General features: G+C 48.4%; 1 protein-coding gene across 6 annotated transcripts in view; it reads left to right on the top strand.

Annotated features, from left to right (window-relative positions):
* The window catches only part of LOC135900324 (kin of IRRE-like protein 3), a 636,778-nt gene that overhangs the window by 494,912 nt on the left and 117,904 nt on the right, over positions 1–23,962 (top strand). The window lies entirely within an intron of this gene.

Here is a 23,962-nt window from a genome sequence, read left to right as displayed (position 1 = left end):
AGCTTTATGCTTTTCTTTCTTGCAGCGAATGTTTTCTTTCTTTCGCGGCCAGAAAAAGAATTATGGGGTTTTACGTGTTAGAACCACGATTTGGTTTTGAGGCACGCCATAGTTGGGGACTACGGAATAATTTGAACTAGCAGGGGTTCATTAGCGCGCACCTAAATCTAAGTACATGGGTGCTTTCACATTCCACTCCCGTAGTCGTTGCCAGCAGGTCAGCCCAGCGCAATGGTCACGTCTAATTCGTAAGCAATGCTTGATGCAGCTGACGACTAATCTGCATGCAGTTCTCATTCAAATATTTATACTTTCCCCAGCACCAAACCTTCCGCCTCCCCCCACCCTCTCCCTATATCTCTCTCACTCAAGTTATCGACTCAAGCATGACGTGTGTGTAATGCGAGCGTCCGTGTTTAGCGGCAGCTACGCGTTCGAAGCGTGATGTGCCAGTGGCATAGAAATATTTATGGTGGCATGACATCGCTCAGGCTATTCGCAACCCTCTTTGCTAACGCAAGTGCCGGGCGACTCGTATTCGATTTACGACCAATCCTATCTTTGGGCACAGCAGAACAGCAAGCTTGGTTAATCCCCGGACATGAAGTATTGACCAACCTATGATCTTCAATGTTCTTCGCCAAAGCATTTACAAAACACTTTAGGCAGTTGTGTTCTCAACAGAGTTAATACCGATCTGACGTGCTTTATTAAAGTTCTTGCTCAAACAAACCAGCGCAGTGGTTAGGAACATCTACTGGTCTGCAGCTGCGCACGAATGAGCAGATTTGATTGCCGGTTGCGGCAGCCGCATATAGATGGGAGTGGGCCCATGCAAGAACGCTTGCGTTACCAGCTTTCGGTGCATGCTAAAAACTCCGAGTACTCAAAATTAGCACTGCGTCCCCCATAATCGCGGCATTAACAGCCTACCAGTTTCTTAGTCCCGTCACTCGTCCTATTTTTTCTGCCTCCACGTATCCATCCTCCACTGCTGGGTCGCAAACAGGATGTTTCGCTTCCGGTTAACTTTCCCGCTTTTTGCATCTCAAGTTTCTTACCTTTTATTAAACATATAAGTTGATCAGTCCTTACTGAAGCCAAATGGTCAGCAAGCCAATGATTCCAAAATCAGTGGTTTGTATTATAGTGCACAAAACATGTCGGGCCCTTCTTTATTGATTAACCTTTGGTGCAATCCATACCACATCACTAGCACCATTTTTCAAGCCCAAAATGTCTGTGGATGACGCACAAGATGTGCTTGCCTGCGTCAGGAGCAACGCCCAATCAACTTTCGCAATGCAAGTTACACTCGCAGTGCCCAACCGTGTGTGACCATGAGCGCCCTTTACCTGACGTTTGACAATGTCTGTTCGCTGACGTGCACAGCGCACTACTTCACGTTGATTCTCTAGGTAGTAATGTAGACTGCTATAAGTCTACTGCATATCTTACTCTGTGAACAGAAATGCTAAGAATTTTTGCTGAGGATTCCTGACGAAAAAAAAAACAGAAGAGAAAGAAAAAAACGCCTTCTCTACTGCTTGGTTAGTGTATACACAGGAGTCGGACAAAACTTGGGTAAACATAACCACTGTACTTTGCTTTCATTATTCTGTGCCGGCTGCATGGGCTCCGCAACTATTCTACATTTTGTTATTCGTTTAAGACCTTCAATGGTTATCCCAATCACACCACAATCACAAATGGCAAAAGAAAAAAGAAATAAAATGGCTACGGCTCTGCATGTTTCGTCACAAATTGTGTCTAAGTGCTAAAGCGATGTTACTGATCGAACGCTACTAAAAAAAAAAAAAGCACTATCAAATCAAGTCGAAGCTCTCTCTGTGTCCCTGAAGGGCGTCGCTGGCCCTATTCCTAAGGAGTGCTCTGAAAATCACGCCACGTTAACTCGCTTTAGATAGGTTGTGACCTGAGGCAGCCAACCAGCCGTATGGAGAACGTGAATCAAGCGGACAGAAAGTGTTGTGGGAGTGGTGATGGTGAATATTCCCATACTATATGTGTGGTGTCAGGGTGGCATTCGTGGCATCTATAGTGACGTGCGGTCACCTTGACTAGGTGACAAAGACAGCTGTGGTACAATCGGCTGACCGAAAATAATAGGATCATGTCAATTCAACCACGCGTGTTTTATTTTCCACCAGTACTTGCTCGCGCACAAGCTTTCTGCCGGCTTCTTTATTTTCGTGAGTACAGTGTCTTTCTCGCCGCGTCCCATTCAAGAAATACACAATGCGCTACCGAGAATGGAAAAGATAAACGTGAAAGCATCGCTCGTGCTGCTGAAGTGCTAGCGCTAGCATCCCGGCTGACATGGTGGCCCGACATTTCGGCCCGCAGAGCAGTGATAGTGAGTGCGTGTGTGTTCTTCGAAATCAAACGGTTAAGGACAATATATATATATATATATATATATATATATATATATATATATATATATATATATATATATATATATATTGTTGGCCCTTTGGCCCTTTGCTATCTCTTAAACACATGCACCTGTCAATGTACCGCATTTTATTCAAATGTCTCGTCGCAAAGCTAGCGAAAAGACGGGGATTGCGGGAGATGTAAATTCAAGACGATGAGCAAAACGTGAGCAAGGTGAATGCAGGAGCCAACGTTTCGACAAGTGGACTTGTCTTCTTCAAGGCCTTGAAGAAAACAAGTCCACTTGTCGAAACGTTGGCCCATCGCAAAGCTGTAACACCTAATTCGCAAAACCTTAAATGCTACACAAGAACTCGCAAGATCACGGAGGGTATCCAAATAAGCACGCACGTGAATGAAAGCAAAGCATATTATACGACCGCTCGTTAGGCTATTTTCATAATTATCCTGATCAGTTGCGTGTGGATCTCAAGAGAAGGAGTTCGCTTATGTGGCCAAAGAAATCTAAATGCTTTGTTTGCATGGCGTTTGGTTGGGTAGCTAGGTTTGGGTATGCTTTGTTTCACTACGTTCAACCCTTTTTTCTATGATGCCGTAGTAATCCGGGTTCTCCCTGGTGTTACGAAATATTTCTTATTTTTCCTGCTGCCTTGCATTCCACCAGAAGTTACAATTAGAGAAATACACTGCACTGGGCCTTCGCTTGAACTATACATCGCGATCAAAGAGTGCTCACACAGAGATTACTTATGGGATAACAAAGAACGCCAGACCAACACTCTCTACAACGTATCTGCGCACTTCCTCCTACGTCGCGCCTACGTTTAACGGAGCTTAATCAGCAACATGACTTAGTTTGTGCAATTCATTGTAGTTCCAGGTTTATGATCCGCTGTGGTTGCTTAGTGTCTACGGTGTTGGGTTGCTAAGCACGAAGTCATGGGATGGAATCCCGGCCACTGCGGCCGCATTTCGATAAGAACGGAATCCGAAAGCACCTCTGTACTTAAGTTTAGGTGCACGTTAAAAAAACCCACGTGGTCGAAATTTTCGGAGTCCCCCACAATGGCTTTTCCCATAATCAGCTCACGGTTTTGGCACGTAAAACCACATAATTTAATTTTTAAAATTTTTTCCTGGTTTATGTGCACAGATCCGTCACCACAGTCGGCAACGTCGGGTGTCCTAGCTGGAGTGAAGTTTTTATGTGCTTTCGTTTAGACAAAGAATCGGGCTTGCTCCTTTTTATTTTTCTCTTGAGAGCGGAAGAGTATATACACTATACTGAGCCCACAATTAGCCGCATAGCGAACTAGCCATGGATGTGATTGATAATTGTGGAGGCTGTTCGACGCGGCGTCACTTTAATTCCGGCTGCAGAGTCGAAACTCGGCGGAACAACGTGCGTAGTGTACTGTGGTCTACTTTAGTCTTTAGATTTGTTCTGTTGCTCTTCCTTTCCTCTTTCCTCCACTCCTTCCTATCTTCCATTTCTGTGTTGCTGTCACCTCCCTTCAGAAGAGTAGGCAGGCGTTCTGCCCCTTCCGGTGGCAGTTGCCAGCCTGCTCGTCGCTTCCTCTTTCCTGTTAACTTTGTATATGTGTATATGTGCTCAAAACAAATAATAATAATAGTGAGGGAATCAGGGTTAAATGAAGGCAACAAAAATAGGAAGACTGTATATTCCTGACGCCGTGGTCAGCATCCGAACCATGTGCTTATGGAGGCAGGGGTCTATGGGGCTCACGTATCACACGAGGCAGCTTGCCGCGCATGGCATCGATTTACTGTTCCCGCACGGACTCGTCCTGCAGCTACCGGTGCAGTTGGCCAGCTTTCTCTCACCGACCTGTCAAGGCGGCCAGAGATCGTTACTTCCGGGACACACTATCTTTGCGGTAGTATAAAGCCGCCTTTTTTTTGTTCATCCTAGCTAAGCGCCATGCAGGGCGCCTCATCATTTTTTTTCCGGGTGTTGACCTACGGAGTCGGCCGCAATTTTGCGCATTAATTCGGGTACAGATCAGAAGAGATCACAGTGGGCTTCAGTGCGTGTGGCGGTCCTGCTTAACAAAAGAAAAAAAAGAAAAAGCTGGACCATGCACTTTCTGCATTTTGCCACATTCGGGCTGCCATATTTGATGTTAGAAAGTGCGAAAGCAAATAGAGAATACGAAAGTGCACTAGAGAAGAGATTCAAGGAAGCGCAGCGAGTTTTGATTACATGATCCAGGTAGAAGATGCAGCGTGTACCCTAAGGAGCAAACGTCTGATTTTAGAGTGTGAATCTGGCAAACAGGTCGTTCTTTTTTTTTACGACTTGAGCATGTTCTTTAGGTGGCTATAAGACTACGCTACAAACAAACAAACAAACAAACAAACAAACAAACAAACAAACAAACAAACAAACAAACAAACAAACAAACAAACAGAGAAACAAACAAAGAACGGTAATTATAACGTAAAATCGTGGTCAATCACCTTTTGAACAATTCTTCGGGTGCGCTACTTTTGCATGGGACAGTACGTAGGTGACCATCCGGTCGAATGCTCTTGTAACTTTCTAGGCTGATGAGCGATGAGGCACATAGGTTAATTGCGTCTTGTGAAATCTTCTTGACGCACTTCGTAATGAATGACACTTGTTCTTAAATCTGAGACTGTGGCCGATGTAGTTGTTCCTCGTGACGTGAACAAGCTGTAGGCAGCTGCAAGAGCATGTTTCAAACGTGGAGAGTTAACATTTGAGTCAGAGAGGCACTTAAACACAATGTGCGGCTGCTTCAAGCAATGTTATCTCTATAATGCCACGTTATCGAGTTTAAAACTGCCTTAAGTTTTATGATGATCTGTGTACCGCTGTTTAACTATAAGGTTGTCCTTTGACTATCGAGACAAAGACGTAGTCTTGATTGATTTGACGTTGTTAGAAACGTTGGTAACTTTCATTACCGGCATTTTTGCAACATTTTATCGCTCTGCATGGTAATGACCACGCGGATGAGGCCGCCCCATCGGCCCATGAGGGTATACATTGCGTAGCAACGCCACTGTCACGAAATGACGCAGCTTTACAAGGGTTCGCTCGCCAGCACGCGAACTGACATTGGCATAATGGAACTCGGCGGAATTCACAAACGCTCGTCTTAATATTTTGGATCCGCATCTACAGCTTCGTCCACCGCCGGGGACATCGCGAGCTGAAAGAGAGATAATAAACTTTATACGGAAGAGCACGCGAGCGAAGCGAGTGTTGTAGGGGTTGAGGGGACGGACTTCAGGATGAAAAACCACAAACTTGGGAGGATTTAATTTACATATTATACAAGGAGGTGAGCGTCAATTAACAGTCGTACAGACATTACGGGCCGGCAGCAACTCGGACGCTGCGGCCCGCGGCAAGAAGTTCGAGAGAGGTGAATCAGGGAAGCAGGGAATGTCCCAGAATCCTCAGGTCTCTCTGGAAGGCTTCTTATAAACCCTTCGAGCACTGTAAGTCACGTCATGTTTGACCAATGGGAGAGTCCGCTCCGATGACGCCACTTTCAGCCAATGGTAGGCGCCCGTGTCGCGGTGTCGCACTTGGCGGCTCTCTGCGGTCTTGCCTCGCAGACTGGCAATCCACTTCTTCTAGGCTGGAGAAGGAGGGGGGGCGCTCATGCTTCATTGCACAAGGGCCCACCTGCACCCGGTGGCTCGGCTCCGCAGCGGTAGCAGATGCCTTCTTCAAAGCCGAAGGGGGACGATTGAGCTCCATTGTACGAGGCCCCCTTCTAATCCCGGCGACGCACGAACCTGTTGGCACGTGAACTTGTTGCCTTAAACTTGTTTGCTCGGCCGCTTCTCTGGAATGCACTTTCCTGCTTCTGCATTCCTCAATTAGCTGTGCTGCAATCCGATGTGGTCTGGGGAACTCGAAGTAATCGCAGGAAACAGCTCCATATCTAACAGCTCGTCCTCGCCCCGGTTGTTCTGAATGGCCGGTGAACTCAATTCGCTGGCCATGAGGAACGCTGAAAGAAGCTGCAGGGTACTGGGGTCGAGCCTCGTTTGACAACCCTCGGGATCCTGGGCCCTGGAGAACATACGTCAAACAAACCAAACAACACAGCGCTGCACCACGCGTAAGCGCAGGCTCTTCACCCCTGACTCGCCAGGCTATTACTGAGTCAAAATCAACCCTGATCTTTTAGTTCCCCAATTTTGACAAAACAGTTCCAACCACCCTTCCAAACAGCTATCCATTTCTCCTCGATTGCCCACAAGACCAGACTATTATTGTTGTTGCAAAACAAAAGGGTCGCTGACGATGCAAACAACAAATGAAAACAGCCGACCATAACTTAAGTGGCCTAACTACACGAACAGCATGTTTCCAATCTATCGCAGTGGCGTACTTATCGCACGTATTGGTGCTACTGAATAATCTGGTCAACCTCACAAGTACGTAATCACAAGTGCACCAGCCTTGTGGTCACTAAACAGAACGCGTACTTGCATTGTAGGCACTTTTCATTCACGCTTACTCACGTTTCTTTCCTGAAAGTCCTACAGGACACGTGACATAAACGAACAATTAAACTTGCGGGACTTACACACTCCGCAGAACCCTTAAAATAATGCGTCTTAATAACTCGTTCCACGCATACTTATCAGAGAAGTCAGAATACGGCTGCCCTAACACACACGAGCAACCCAGTCATAAATCTGCTTCCTTCCGTCCACACAGGACATGCGCTAATGGAACTAAGAACGCTTCTCAGTGCAAATCATGCACTCACTGAAAATCTACGCGCTTAACCTTAGAAAATTCAAAAACACATAAAAGGCAGGTTAAATAACACACGCGCTTTACCATAGGCCTCTGAACGATAACCTTGACCCTCAGGTTACTCACACACACAAAAAAAAGCCTATCTACTTATTAATGAACATCTCGCGAGACTACATGATTACATAAACCTCATCTTTCAAATCTCGGAGCTTGCTCAAACCGAAAACATAAAGAAAGCTCAAACCTTACACATTGAAAGAAAACCTAGTCTCAATTCGCGAAAACTTTCCGATGTTCAAAAATAAAACAAAATAACACGTTTTACTTCTACGGAAGCTCTCTTGGCTTCCTGTTCCCGATTGCTTACGACTGACTCATACTTTCAGCCTGACCCGCGGTGGGCGTGGTCTCAAAGCTACTCTGGCTGCCGAGAGACAACAAAAGGGCTGATTCACTATCAGCTCCCCCAAGCCGTTACCGTCTCCTGCCAATTTGCGTCCCCGCGCCCCGCTTTCAACACGAACGATTGACCGCGTCGCTACTCCCCACCTGGTCTCGTCCTGCCACCTTGCGTTTCTTCGAACTGCACGCTGAGCTATGAAAAGAACTACGGAACGACGAGGAGTTTAACAGCCTCGTGCCCTCTGTCCGCGTCCGTGCAGAACATTCTTCGCGGTCCCCCTTGGACCGGTGGCTCGAACGTTCTGGATGCGTCAACATCGTCCTAGACGACCGCACCTTCTTCCTCGCGCCCTGCCCTTTTGGGTTTCTCGCCATTTTTGGCGGCGCTCCATTAATTACCGACTTTCGGTCTTTACCGCGCTTCTTTTTACGGCGCTTTCTCTTTGCACTCGTTTTCATGTCGCCTCGTCGTGCCTCGTGCTGGCCGGTACACATTTCGTCGGCCCGGATCGGTCTCTTACCCGCACGGTCTGAGTGATTTACATTTAAATCTACTCTCACTTTGCCTCGACTGGCGGACAGCCCAACCGACTCTGGCACAATGCAGCAGGCTTTACTCGAGTTAGACAACTCGCACTCTTGCGAACTGCCCTCTACTACATTGCCCAGCTCACGCTGTGCATCGGCACACAGCCCGTCGGTATCGATCGCTGTCTCACGCGCACAGTCCGAATGATTAATGACTGAACCATCCCTATCTAGGCTATCTAGACTGGCGGAGAGCCGCACCGATCCCTGAACAATGCAGTTGTTCTCTCGTGAGCTACGGAGCTCGCCACCCCGAGAAATATTCTCAACTGCATCGTCCAGCTCGCACTTCACTTCTGCACGCAGATCGGACCTGACATGGGTGCTCGCGTCTGTCGCGTCAACAGTACCCTTTTCTTCGCTAGCAACCTCGCTAACATTACCAGCGACGCACACGCTCGGTAACTGTGCCAATTTGTTCGCAGCTGGCCTAGCTGTCTCTACAGTCATCTGTTGGCACAGCACCTCGTCGCTCTCCTTGCGGCCTTTAACGGCCTCTGTTGCCACTAAGGCATCGTTAGCAGCGAGCCTTTTCCCTTCACTTATGAATCTGCAGCTAATCTCACAGGCACTATTCTTTTCGTCGGCTTCTGGCGAAAGTCCGCTAGACACTTCCTCATTCTTTCGCTCTGTACTTCCTACAGAATTCCCAGACAGCCATTGTCTCTGTGCCAATAACTGATCACAATGCTGTATCTCTTTGATCAGTGCTGCCTTCTCTCTCTCATACTTTTCCTCTCGCTCAAGCTTACGTTGATTCTCACGTTCGCGTGCCTTCTCACGTTCGTGACGCTGACACATAAGAGCAAGTTCTTGAAGCTCCTGCTTCCGTTCATTCTCGCGTTCTTCACGCTTAAGCTCACTCCTAAGCTCACGACGCTCCCGCAAACGTACACGACGCACACGCTCCCGTGGCTCCTGTATCACCTCCCAAGCAAGCTCAATGCTTTTGCCATCATTGCCACTATCGTTAATCGCCTTTATGATAGCTGGCGTTTTCATCCGTTCGTCCGCCTCAACTCCCAAATCGTCGCACACCAACAACAAGTCTAACCTCGTCAACCTTCTAAGATCCATGGCAGCTGCCCCGACAGGTGGTTAAAACTGTTTTCCTTAATTAATTTGTGCAAACACACAATGCAACAAATTCCCGATTCCCAGAACTATCAAAATTGAACACACAACCTTTGAGTCTGGCGAAACATAAGGAAAAAAACCACGCGCTCACTTACGGTTGCAGCACCCTGCCATCCGGCTCATTTGTCCGCTGTGCCCGGTTCCTCCGGACTCCCTGGGTCGAAGGCTCGCTCCTTCTTCGCTACTCCCAGTTTCTTCGGACCTCTTTCGACGAAGGCTCACTCTTCTTCGCTCTTCCCGGTTCCTTAGGATCTCTCTCGACGAAGGTTTATCCGTAGCGCTGCCACCAGCTGATGCATTCGGAGGCGATCCTACCGCTGCCAACCAGATGTAGGGGTTGAGGGGACGGACTTCAGGATGAAAAACCACAAACTTGGGAGGATTTAATTTACATATTATACAAGGAGGTGAGCGTCAATTAACAGTCGTACAGACATTACGGGCCGGCAGCAACTCGGACGCTGCGGCCCGCGGCAAGAAGTTCGAGAGTGGTGAATCAGGGAAGCAGGGAATGTCCCAGAATCCTCAGGTCTCTCTGGAAGGCTTCTTATAAACCCTTCGAGCACTGTAAGTCACGTCATGTTTGACCAATGGGAGAGTCCGCTCCGATGACGCCACTTTCAGCCAATGGTAGGCGCCCGTGTCGCGGTGTCGCACTTGGCGGCTCTCTGCGGTCTTGCCTCGCAGACTGGCAATCCACTTCTTCTAGGCTGGAGAAGGAGGGGGGGGCGCTCATGCTTCATTGCACAAGGGCCCACCTGCACCCGGTGGCTCGGCTCCGCAGCGGTAGCAGATGCCTTCTTCAAAGCCGAAGGGGGACGATTGAGCTCCATTGTACGAGGCCCCCTTCTAATCCCGGCGACGCACGAACCTGTTGGCACGTGAACTTGTTGCCTTAAACTTGTTTGCTCGGCCGCTTCTCTGGAATGCACTTTCCTGCTTCTGCATTCCTCAATTAGCTGTGCTGCAATCCGATGTGGTCTGGGGAACTCGAAGTAATCGCAGGAAACAGCTCCATATCTAACAGTGTATATAGCTCCTCCGCTCTGCAGGGCAGGAGTCCAGAAGTGCTGCGGCCTGCACTTATCGCTCGGTTGACTAGTTCCATTTGGTCCGCCGAGTCAGAGCTTGACAGCGCTGCCTGCGTGTGATGGGGTGTGTTATGGGTGTGAGCTCTGGAATGCACTCGTATGCTCATACCATGTGGCAATGCGTTGAGCATTCATTGCAGTGTGGGCATTTATAAAATTACAGCACAGGGTGTATGGCGCGGTATAGAGGCTCAAGTGTGGATATGTGCTTGTTTGGAGCTTCCGGCATACTACGGCTTCCTCTCGCGTGAGTGCGCTATGCGGAGGTGGTCGTGTTGTTCGTGACAGTTAGTAGGATTGTACAGGATGTGCGCATATGTAATATGGTATGGGCTTGGGGTGGAACTATACTCGGCGCATCTCTCTCGCGGCTCCCGGTGTGCATGCGCTCGGGCACAGGCGTGTACCTGCTGATTGCTATGTATCGACTCATGTCCCGGAGTCCTACCGATGGGTACGTAGGTGGGGAGCAGGCAAGCAGAAATCTTTCCAGGGCCAACTTTTCGTAGGTCTCACATCACATTCTGAGTGGATCGCCAGCTGAAGAAACGCTTTTATGCCACCCGTGGCTCGGCGTGGCTTTCGCAAACGCGTACTCATGTCGCATTAGAATGGTCGACAACCGAACATGCGGCGAGTGTGGCTGCGAGGAGGCAATTGGGATTCTTTTTTGTGAATGTCGTCGTTTCACTGCGCCTAGCAGAAAACCCTCAAACGCATCAGATAGACCTGCAGCCCTTTGTCGGAAATCAGAATCTTCAGACACTGGTCGAGAGCGTCTTCAGCACACAAGGCATTGAACGCGCTGTCGCGCTTTTTGAGGACGAGTGGACTTTGTGAAAGACTATAACTGGTGTCGCGCGCCACGTAGCAATCGTGTACAAGATGTGAGCTTTCATTTTTTTGCGTGTGCCTCTTTCCATCATCTTTAATTCCATTTACTCTTTACCCCAGCACAGGATTGCTAGCTGATCTACACTGGCTAACCTCCCTGTTTTTCTCTCTCTTTCTCTCTCTTGAGATAATATCACGACGCCCGCAGCACATCTGATGGTTGGTTATTTTGTCCTGGTCTGTGTATTCCTCCCTTACCGACGTTTCTGGCAAGCTGCATCATTGTTTTATGACGAGGACGTTATCCGGTGAAGTATCTTCGTTATACTTTTTGTCTCCATGATGGTGTATACGTAGCATGATATAGCAAACCATTCTTTTTCTTGTATCCGACAGTGGCTTTTCCTTTTCCTTCATTGCATGGCAGCAACTCCTAGCGTTTTGTCTATTAACACGTAATGACACCTAACGGCGGCATCCCAACCAGGAAGTCACTCGTCGGATGTCATTTAGCGATGGCATTCTTTATTCCTTCTGCGTACTCGTGGTAGTGGTGATGGTGGATTGTAGCAACACGTGGGTTTACCCTGGCAATCGTAGACGGCAATGTCTCCGCCTGAGCGTCTCTTGCAATGTCACTTGTGTATGTTACTCTTAAATACAGGAAATAAGTTCCTCTTAAGAATGTAAGAAGATGCGAAGCTTCCTTGCAGACTATACGAGTGCTCTCGAAAAGCAAGAGCACGCATGTGCAAGGTCTTTCTTCACAATGTTTTCAGGAAGAACGCGCCCTTCAAGGAATCACGTCAGCTTGGGCAGGACCACAGAATGTCCGATGTATTTTATCTGCTTCGTTGCATGTGTCGTAGCGAGTGTAGAATCGAAACACCGCGTCTTAAATAGCTACGCTGGTGTATATAGGCAGATCCTGTCCTTACCCGATGCAGTAGTGATGCTTACTGTCGACGAAACTGATTGGTTACGCAAAGCTTTTTCTGGCAAACTTCGTTCGAACAGATCCAGGTCTCCGTTGCTTGCGAAAGCTCGGCGTTTGAAGACGTGCGGCCATGCCGGGTCGGCGTCCCCGGTTAGAAAGCTCTGGCCACGGGCCAAGAATCCTGCTCGCAGAGTAAAAGAAACGGCCAGAGGCATTGAAAAAAGAAGCGAGGAAGTGTGGAAGGGGATGGTGGTGCGTGGGGGGAGGGGGGGTGCCGCGGCGTGGCGAACGCGCGTTTTTTGGCAGCTCAAGGCGCATTCCGCGGGAACCTCCTAACAGGAGCATGGGATGCGCGTCGCTGATATTTCTCGCGCGCCGGTCGGCTGGCTCTTTGTTCGGGCTGGCGTGAATGTTTCGCCGCTTCCAGCGCGAAGGCGCCGAGGTGATTGTGCCTCAAAAGCGTCTGCATTCCCGAGTTTGTCAAAGTCGCACGCGCTTCGCGTGTTGCGCGCTCGAAGGCTTTGCAGTTCGGACTCGTCGTCTTCTTTCTGTTTTTTTCTTTTTCTCCACGTCTGCCGTTTAACGGATGTTTGCTTTCTCATAGTAGCGCTTTGCTGTTTCCATATGTGTTGGCGGAGACGCATTCTCAGCTCGAGTATTGCCGTTGCTGTCGGTTTCTTAGCGCTTGCAGCTTATAGCGCGAATGGTCGAGGTGAGGGCTTCAAAGCGGTCGTCAGAACTACGCTGTATTTCACGGTGAAGGCTTGTAAACAAAAGGCTCTTCGTACGCGCAAACGAACGGTAGCAACGCGGAACGTATTTTCGCCATATTTTAGAACTCTCAACCCTTTCAACCTGCGCATGCAACGCCCGCGCTGTAATGAATGATCATTCACTTTTATGCCTCACTCAAAACTTAAACGAGAGGAGGACATTTCAAGCGTGATAACAGAGTCAGTATTACCTTGGTTGAAACTAAACGTAGCAGCACAACTGAGAAAATACGTTAGGCACAGTTTAACGTATAATATAAAGATGGGTGCTTTATGCCGAAATGCCACTGCCTTTCTAACTTTCGTGTGTTATTAACACTATATTGTTAAGGGCTCTGCGTCGAAAAAAATCCCATGTCGGCGCCGGCGGCGGCGTCTCCGTCCGAGAAAATTATCTCGAACGAAGCATCCCGATCTACGCTGGCCCTCCGCGTGGCGCATAGGCGTTACAGAACTAATCGAATTTCTCAAAGCAATATGCGTTAGGAAATTGGTAAAGTACGGCTTACGCACAACCTACAGAAACTATAGTGTCGGACTGTAATTTGAATATACGAGAAAACATAATTCTGTAACGCAGAAACTCAAATTCAGACCTCTTTTAACGGCAAAGCGTTTTCCAGCTGCTGTTTGAAGTCTGTGTTATAGTAGGAGCGGCCCGGCCCGCTCGGGTCCTTGCAGCACCTATAAAAAAAAGAAGAAAGAAAAAGAAGAACCGCAAAGCCCGCCTTCGTGCACAGCACTCGCCGCCAGCGTTTCCAAGAAAACATTACGGTTACATAAGCTGCAGTTGCCGGGAAGCGTGAGAAGCAGTCGGGTATCTTTGAATGCTGTCGCGTTCCACTCTTAAAGGCGAGGCTTAAGCGTCCCCCCAAAATTTGTATTTTTTTCATTACTTTTTACTTCGTGAAATCTTTATGCCGTGACATCGGAGCTGCTACAAAATAGCGTGTTGTTTTCGTTTTACAAGTGGCTCAGAAAATCTTAACCCACAAATCTCCGTTGTGTCGAATGAAGTGACCGAGGCATCTGCAGTCGTGACCGCATGAAAGGGCGTATATTTAGGATAAGTTGTCGCGATCTGATAGACAAATGGCGCGTAAGGATAGCAGCATGCTTGGAGCTTTGGCTTCTCGGTTCGAACGCTGTCGCAGTCATGTGCTGTTGTGCGACTGGGCTCCCCTGCCGGAACGTTAGAACGAAAACTTCAAACGCGAAGTACTTTAACAAACGAAGCCTTTCGCGGTCCATTCAGCTATTCGCTGCCAACTGATTTTACTGTTTCTATATTTTTTTTCTCCGTAACGTCAGGGGGGTTTCTATCGCGCAAAAAGCAACCGCGACTCACCAGATTAACCGTTGTCACACTTGTCACTGCTTACAATGTCTGCGCTGTAATTATTCTGGGCCGAGCATGTCGCTGCCAAGAACGTCTTTCTTCGGGGACATTCGCTTCACATAGAACCAATGCCAAGCGCAGAGGGCACGCCGTCGTGCTTCTGGCATCTGCAGGGTGTACGTTCGCCTTTCTTTTTTTTACGCATCGTCGTTTCTGTCCTCGCTTTGGCCCAGCGCCCCAACGCGAGCCAGTCTCGCGGCTGACCCAGTAGCGTGGCTAATGCTCCACACATGACGACAGCTGTTGAGAGGCTTTCTTGGCTGAAATATGACCCTAAGCGCGCAATAATGACTACTTTCGTCAAGATATACGAGCAGCACGAGATCACTTCGAGCATGTCTCTATTCACTCGCTGCCTCGGTTGCAGTGGTGATGGTGGTGCGCTCCACAGCAGTGCTTCACTGTTATGCAAAAAAGCGTCCTTTGGCGTTGTGTGCCGTGTTATTGCGGGTGCAACCAGCCTCGGCGTTGAACGCGAATCCGCTTAGCGCAAACCTTTAATTAAAGAAAAGAAATGTCAGCCGCTCCCACAATTAGCGGAGATAGCTGCACGAAACACTAGCGATAGAAAGACAAAAAAAATTGCTCACACTTCTCGTCATTGCATGGATCTGTTATTCGTTTCAACTTTGCGCCTTGAACTCTATAGAAGCACAACATTAGGAATGGGGAGCCAGAGCTACGAATTGTAAGGCCAAACAAAAACCTATCTGTAGTTCATATTTCACCATTCCACTGATTCTTCTTGACCTCACTGAACTGTCCGTTTGTGATTGCAACTTTTCTGATTGCGACTACACCATACTGCACATCCTCATCTGCTGCCCTTCTTTTGATGATGAAAGACACTCATTGTGTGCGGTTTTAACCCTCTATTGCATGAATTATGAAAAAGCTATATTAAAAAATTATTTTTTTTCTGCTTTTATTATTGATTGAATGAGCAAACACATATACAAAAAGTTATAACGACTGTATTAATAAAGATACAGCTTTGTGCCAAATATGGCACACCATGAAGATGGCCGAGCGCTCTTGCTGCCATGGGCGGAAAACAAAGCTTCACGGACGGTCGTCTCTTTAGCGCGATGTGTGGAATGAAATGAAACAGTTGTTTGCTGCTTTAAGGCAGAGATGAATTTTGCACTTCCTCTATCTTATCGACGACTTGTTTGTGCAAGATGGCCGCTTACATCCGTGTTTCTTCTCATCAAATTCTGGCCAGTAGCCGAGTTGGTCAGATCGGTCGTCTTTGGGTGGCATTGCGGCCACTGGTCCCTGTGCTTTTTTTATTTGAACCTGGAATTCGATGTCTTGACTAGAAGGCCTTCCTGGTCGCTTGTTGGGTAGGCACTTGTTATGCGAGGTAAGGCATTCTGCAATTTATACTTTGAATTGAGCCAGCGGTAGTACTTGTTTCTTCCCAAGCTGCTCCTGGACCCTCCTGTACAATAGCCATGCTGCTACTACCGATAAGTCTAGCATATGCGTAAAAATTCAGAAGTTCCATTTCTTCGACCCGATATGTATGCGGTAAAGTCCAAGCAGTGAGTCCAGCAGGTCGACCCTGCCCATGTGCCTGTTGTGGACCTTTACTACGCTGGGGCAATCCATTTCGCAAAACTCCTTGGCGAAGGTAAATCAGTACTTACTCTTTTGGACTGGATCTCGGCAGAAATGTCACGGCGCGGCTATCGTACCACCGCACACACAGTAACTCCACGTCATCTATCGCGCTTCTGAGTACCCGTGAAGCACTACGTCCTTTACATTTCAGTTCCTTTTCGCTTTTCAAGCGGCAGTTTGGTAGACGATTCACCCTCACCGTACCGATCGACAAAATTCCATCTTGTGAGTGAGTGACCTGCAGCTTCGGGCTATTGAACAGATGGCAGCACGTTACCATAGTTTGCCTTTCAAGTGCATACTGTGCCAAATATGGCACACACCAATTTCGGATTCTCTGCTGTAGGTAAAGATGAAATTGAGAAAACTAATACCTGGCTTGAATCCGTGAGACCAAAAAATATGCCAAAATAATTTTTCTATGTGTCCGCGGTGGAAATCTTCAGAGAAAAAAAAAGAACCAATGGCTCGTGTTTGCCCCCTCCGAGTTTCACGTCGCTTCCCAAAATCTACTTCACCTCTGTTTTGCGTATCGCTCAAGAGATGGCAGCACTTCCCCAAAATAGGTGCGCATAATTATGAGAATTACTCTGACGGTATCACATTCTCAACTGGGAATCTCACACACGCGAAAAAAAAAATGGTAACCGGTATGTGCCAAATATGGGACGCCATGCAATGGAGGGTTAAGCCGAGACTGGACTACAAAGTGTTCACAAAAGAATATATTTTGGGACCGTGGACTCTAGCGGCATCTGTGAGCGATGTTGTGAGCGATGAGCCGGCGATGTTGTGCCGACGCACGCACCTATTTCTTTTCTTTTCCGTTTCCTTTACTTCCGGTTTCCTCATCTCGCAAAGTATTGTAGCGACCCGGACGCAATTAGGCGTCTCTCTCTCTCTCTCTCTCTCTCTCTCTCTCTCTCTTTGTTTCTCCTGAGCTGCTGATTTAACCACTGGCTAGGTGAGAGACAGTGCGACACCGTTGGCTACGTCTGCCCTTTTCGCGCATCTGGGCTCCTAAATTATAAAACGTAGCGTCTAGACTCGCAACTCTTACCACCTAGCACGTTTGCAGAGCGACGACCGGAGAGAACATTGGTCGTAAGCTTCATTACAAGGCCGCCAGTCTGCAGGTAAGAAACCCTTTCCCTCGATGAAACACGCATGACACAAGAACAGCATTTAAAAACAAGCTTATACTTTTCATATAAGTGAAATAGCGTAGACGGAGGCGTGCTACTTCGCTCGTCTCCTTTTGGACCCCCCTTGCCTGCCTAGCAGTCGGCGCACGGTACTGTCGGTGTTAACGAAGAGTGACTCATTAACAAGGGGAAGAAATTATGCCCAACGTAAAACATAAAGACCTTGTCATTTACGAAGAAGGAAGCAAGAAACGAAGTGTCTCCTTACCCTCACTTTTAATTTCAGTTAAACCGTACGCACAATTCCCTCAAAAAAGAAAGAAAAAGCCCGTGCCAACCGTATTTTGAATAACTATACCTCCTCTTTACTCGTTCCTCTTGAAAGAGAAAAAAGTTAGGCTCAGTAGTTCTTTTTAGATACAACGCTTGCACAGATGACTGCTCTTTTGCGTCTCGCTTGTTTTTTTTCTATAAAGGCTTTCAGAGTCATAGGAGGGCTCATTAATGAAAGCTTCAAAGGCTGAGTCTCGGCTAGGCGCCCGGAAGGGAAATCACAGAGGTGAAAAACAAGGGAACACGGGCACATGCACGTATACGCACGCATTGCACGGGAACAAACTAACGTCGAAGTCATTTACACTGTCAGGCTTCATCCTTGCACGCCGACGGAAAGCGAAAAGTGCCTTTCGTTGCACGAGGTGTGCGGCGGTTGGAGTTCAGCAATTGCATTGCTTCCAACGCACACAAGCCCGTCTGTATACTTGCTCTGAGAATGGGCTTCGTCCGGTCTTCGCCATCCTCTTTCGAGCAACTCTCCCGAAACGCGTCTTTCAGTGACCCGAATGGCCTGGAAGCGCGTTTCTTCGGTGATGAGGGGGCGAGTGCAGAAGCGTAATCTTCGCAATCTTGCTCTTGGTGTTCACTTTTTCTTTCTCTTTGGCGTCCTCTCCTTTAGTTAAACCGCCGTGCGGCTTTCGGGTATGCACGACTAGAATGGGAAAAGCGTGCCTTTGTCGGTCGGCTAACAAGCGGTGGTTCTATTCAACAACCCAGAGAAACCGCGACCCACTCTGAAGAAGACGGGATCAGAGTAGGAGAGAAAGCAAACAAAATAAACCCTTTTATTCCCGCGCATCCTTTCCGCGGCGCCTGGCCCACTTTCACCGCCGCGGCGAGGTCGGGCTGGCGTTCGGAAGACTTCGCAAGGAGAAAGAGCGATAGGAAGTCGGGTGGAAAAGCCGGTGCAAAGGGGGCCGTGAAAACGTCAAACTATAGCCTGGTGGCACTCTATATCGGCGCCTCATATTATAGCTGCCTTGAACGCAGCGCGATTTGTTTACGCAGTGCGTGGGGAGGGGCTGCCTTTTTATTCGCCGGCAGCATGTGTGTGCCGACAGCCAAAGGAGCCTTAGACCCTTCGCGGACGCCGTCAGGCGTCGTTCCGTTCCTCATTTGCATGGCTCTTCAGTCGGACTAGCGTTCGACTGGTGAACAAGTTGAACTAGTGTTCCTGTAAATGGAGGAACACTAAAATGAACCCATTTACGGCGGCGCGCCCGTTCGAGTCGGCGTCGTTAAAGGGACACCCAAACAAACACACCCACTTTATACCGGATGGAGCATTCTTTGAAAACTTTCTCTCTTTTTTGTGTGTCTTTTCTTTGATGGTAGGAAATTGACTATTTGCGTCAGAACTGACTTTACTTGACGTCACCGCTGACGTAAGCGTGACTTCGCCGCGAATTTTGTAGTAGTATCGCGTGCTAGAGTCGTTTTTGGGGGGTAAAGTTCTCCAATATCTCTAAGAGCTTTTGTTTGCACACTATTTTGAATGCAATGCAGTACTTATCTTTTAGACAAACAATTAGGTAGTCCCGAATCAGCACTCACCTCAGAAACCGTGCTTCGCTCGTGCCAGTGGTGGCGGTGTGTTGCAGCTGCTAGAGGGTTTAGGCCCAAACAATGAAACGTTCCTTTCCTTCAACCGCTTCCTAACCTTACGTGAGGCCTCCTAACAGCGAAGGACCGATGGAGGAAGCAAGCGTACTCTGGAAGCTCCCTTCGCTCCTCCTCACGTAAGGAACGGCTGCCGCGCGCCTAGGTTCGAGAGCATCTCTTTAAAACTTTACGCCAACACCATTATTCATTAGGAAGATGTTTTGTCCTCGCTGAATTCTTTTTATTGAAGTGCTAATACAGAGACGCGTCGACGCTTTTTTCTAGTTTTGTTTACTAAACGTGAAGACGTACCAAATTCAAGCGCGCACTTTGATGTGTTTCAGAAACACTGGCATGCCAACGTCGTGAAACGCCTATCAATGCCATTCATGCCGAACATGCGGCTGAAACGAACATGCCTAGTAATACGTGCCGTGCTCGCGCTTCTCCGCAGGCGGGGAACAGCGCTCATTCGCAAGCAAACGTCACGTGACCAAGCAGCGAGGTGACGCGCTCGTTCAGGGCCAGCAGCCGCGTAAGGACGCGTGAAATGTAGCTACGCTGAAGAAGCACCAAGGAAGCCTTTACTGAGGGCGCCTCAGTAATGAAGATTTTAGAGCGACATAAGGCGGCCTCACCACAATGAAGGCTTCCTTACTAATTTAAGAATAATTCATTGTTTGGACCTTAGGCTGGCGATCCAACCCGGCAATTAAGGCATTGGGGTTGTACAAAGAAGGGAATACGTCAATTTACCGGCCGCGGTAGCCCAGTGGCTACGGAATTGCGATACTGAGCCTAGAGGTCGTAGGCTCGATTGCCGCTGCAGCGGCCGCACTTCGATGACTGCAAACCTTTGTTGGAAATTTCGATTTAGGATCCCGTTAAAGAACCACAGGTGGTAGAAAATTAATCCGGCGTCCTCTACTACGGCGAACCTCATTAACACGGTGGTTTTGACACGTAAAATACCAGATTTTGATTTATTTTATTCAATACCTCAAGGTTAATAGAATTGGAACAGGACATATCTGTATAGAGCCCGGCTCATGTACTAGTGCTTCTTTTTTCTTTTTTTTCTGCATGGCGATTGGTGGTTGAGCATGTGAATTGAGCCCGGTGATTGGTCTCCGTTAGCGTCGCCTTCAATGGCCGGAAGTGTCTCACCATACGTCCAACAAACTTTTGAACCTAGAGACCACCGCTAGAACCAATCTGCTTTTTCTTTTTTTGCATCAAAGGTTCATTTGCGTTCACAAACGTGGTGAGTGACACTATAGACTTAGATATATAACGCAGTTTTTGAAACCCACCGGCCTCGGCGACTGATTGTAGTCCTGCTGCGAGTCCTACTGTGAGCTTCCAGTGATCCCTCTCTCCCTCTTTCTATTCCCCCCTTTTTCTTAGCTTTCAGTGTTGGGTAGCAAACCGGAAGCTCACCTGGTTCACCTGCCCACATTTCCTCGCCTTGCTTTCTCTCTCGCTCTCTATCTGTCTTTCCATGGGCTCTGCGAAACACATCCACTTGACAAACACGAGTAGGTCGCGAAGTGTACACACGTGTCCGTTATCTGCTGTCACCAGAACGTGATATGGAAGAGCTTCAGGCATAGTCAGTAACCAGCCGGCCGCACGTGCAACGTTAATGCGAATTTCTTTCTTTGGCTGGGCAAGAAAGAAAAGAAAAGGAGGAAAGAAAAATGGAGCAAATGCTTATTCGGTTTTGGCATGGTGTGTCTGATTTGAGCCTACCGTCGTCACACGGTCGTCACATTATTCAAGGCCATTCCGTCCTGCGAAGGTGGATGACCAGTGGAGCTGTAAACATTGTGGTAAGAAAACTTGTGGTAAATACTTCATTGCGTCACTCATTGTCACTTAGTAACGACGGTCACAATGGCTTTGTGGTCGCTATGATATACACTGACCGGCGTACTCGTAACTGCAGACACATGCTTTCATAATATCAAATCGATGCGCGCACGCCACTAGGTAGTCGGTTGGCCCGGATCGGTGTGGCATCGCAAGCGAAATGACTCCAACACAAAATGCGTAAACCACTCCCTTTTCGGTCCCGACACATCCACATTGAAATCACCGACATGGATCACAGGGGTGATGTCATCGCAACTAACCCACGTAAAGCTAGTAGCCATGAACCTTGCGGGATTAGGAACCATTGCATTTTTTGCTTGCTTACGGACGGACGAAAAAAAAAAACTTTAATGGGAAAAGGACCTGCGAGGTTGCCAGTCCGGGCTCAGGCCACTCGGGCATTATGTGCGGTGAGGCATAGCCTTTCCACCGCTGCCAGGACCCGCTGGATAGCCCATAGTTGGTCGTCTAGTTCCGAGCTAGTCAGAGCGCTTAGCCATCGCTCCTCGAAAAGGTCCGGTTCTATGTTGTCCTCTACATATATTGAGCTGATCTCTGTGCATTTCCATAAGATGTGCGCCATGTCTGCGTGTTAATGCCTGCAAAGCTTGCAGCTCGCGTCTGGGTATTGTGTTGAATTTACTCTGTTTAAGTGTACTGGGGCGCTATAACGTAAAACTATTCCAAACTTTTCTATTCCAATTCTGCTATCAGCCCTGCGCGATTGGTCAAAAACTTTTTTCGACCACCCTCCACTTCACCTGTCTGTCACGCGACGTTAAAAAACCGCAATACCTCCCCATCTGATATGATGTGTGCACACTGATTATGCATGATTTGACAGAAAAAAGAAAAACAGTTATTTCTGATTCGACCCCTTTTCGCCATTAGCCCTCGGCTATTGGTGAAAAATTTTCGGGCTGCACCCACTTCACCTGCCTGTCACGCGACGTCACAAAACTGCACAAACTCACCGCGTCAAAGTGACGTGTACGCGATAAAGATGCATTAATATGCCGAACAAAACTGAATTTTTTTCGGAATAGCCGCAGGCTGCCCCGTTCCGAAAGGAATAAAAGATAGCTGCCGCCGATCGCTGAGACGCTGGCTACTCGCACCTGCCGGAGAGCATGGGTGTATTTGCGTATAATAAAACTTCTTGCGTGACCGTGTAACGTTTTCAAGCACTTTCGGCACGTTTACTACCTCATTCTGCCAACTCTTCTTTGCTGAGGGTCAATTTTAGCGTCATTCTTAAGCTTCCGTTGCATGCCGCCGCGATTTTCGACCAGCCACCACAAGCTAAGTAAGGGAAAGCCGACCAATCGCAGACGCCAGCACCACCCTCTTCATCCGGTTATCGGTTTTCAGTGCAGTGGCTCGGCCCCATCGAATCCCTCTCCACTTGAGCGTTCTCCTCGCTTCTTGTGAGCCAATTAGATACAACAAGCCGCTCAGTGTAGGCAATGTTATTCGTTTTTCAAGCAAACAAAAGGGACGTCCTATGAACGAGGAGAGCGTTTGATTGGTCTGTTCAGACAACCCTATGGGTGACCGCCCGGTGCTTGCGTCGGTGGTTACGCAAATTTGACGTCAGGAAATTGGAATAGAAACATATTGGAATAGTTTTACGTTATAGGGCCCCTGGATTGCGGAACGTTCTGGTTGCAGCCTTCTCCAATCTGTTTCTTGAGACTTGTCGAGTTGTTTGTGGGGTTGTGGGTATGCTTCTATTTGTTTCCTGTAGTGTGTCGGTGTATCGTGGTACGTGACCAGCCTGTCCCTGTCGTCTTTTATCGCTTCTTCGTCGTCGTCGCCTCCTCCGTGTTCTCTATCGCCTCCGCCGCAGTCCTTCCCCCTTCCCCGGGAGTTGCGGGGTGTTGGGCCGTCACTGTCCGTGCCGCGGTGGGTTAGTTTTTGCGTGGCTCGGTGGGCCTTCTCGTTGAGGTTTGGAGGGGCGTTCGTGGTTACTTCTCCCATATGTGCCGGGATCCGTTTGAGGTATATGGGTGTAATTTTACCGTTCTTAAAGTTTTCTGCTCAGCGGTTCAGGATTTTAGCCGCCTCGGTGGAGACCCAGCCCTTTGTGAAGTCCCTAATAGCCGTCTTGGAGTCGCTGATTATTGTTCTGTACTGTTGCCAATCGTTGATTACAGCCAATGCGATTGCCGTTTCTTCCGCTGCCTCCGATGATCTGGTCCTTATGCAGCCCGCCGTCACGGTCTTTCCTTTCGTGCATACGACCGCCATTGCGAAGAGGGAGTTACCTTTGTCAGCGCGGCTGTGAGCCATTGATGATGACAGTTTTAAACATGCTCTGTATGGTGTATGCTTGAGAAGTAAGGACGTAAGCACTGTTCGTTTCACTTGCTGAGTACTTGTAGCCTGTGTTTTACGGAGCTATGAGCAATTGCATTTTTTGCTTGCTTACGTTTGTATGAGTCATTGATGATGAAAGCTTTTGTGTGCGGACACGAAAATTCTATGGTACCCTAGCCATATGAAGCTGCGCTTTAAAACAGACAGTCCGAAACCGCGCCGAGACGACAGTTCCCATAGCGACAACGGGCGATAGGTATCCGCGACGACACCGGGTATGCACGGTGACCGATCCGCGGAGTGCACCTCAAGAAAGCGAAGCTTAGACCACATTGTTTATAGCAATACGCAGGTACTTTATTTTGAACAACAACAACAACAACAACAACAACAACAACAATGACGACAATGATGGCAACGATGACACGCAAGCAGCCACACATCGTTAGAATGAACGAAGAAAAAGCAAACGACGCAATATCTACCCTCGGTGTACCGTGCCAGCCGGCATCCGTATATCGCGGCGTTCTGGATTGAGCGGCGAAGCGGTACAAGAGGAAAAGAACAAAGGCATCTGCCGCGCGCTGGCGCAAGACAGGCGCCCCGTTGTTACTGTCACGACGGAGACATAGGGGGCGCTCCGGCATCTGTCCGTTATTCCTACGGATGCGGTGATCCCGCTGCGAGGACACGGAGGAACACT

The sequence above is a fragment of the Dermacentor albipictus genome, chromosome 1 (assembly GCF_038994185.2).
Source record: "Dermacentor albipictus isolate Rhodes 1998 colony chromosome 1, USDA_Dalb.pri_finalv2, whole genome shotgun sequence".
In the NCBI taxonomy this organism is placed as follows: domain Eukaryota; kingdom Metazoa; phylum Arthropoda; class Arachnida; order Ixodida; family Ixodidae; genus Dermacentor; species Dermacentor albipictus.
This window is presented reverse-complemented; position numbering and strand designations above follow the sequence as displayed.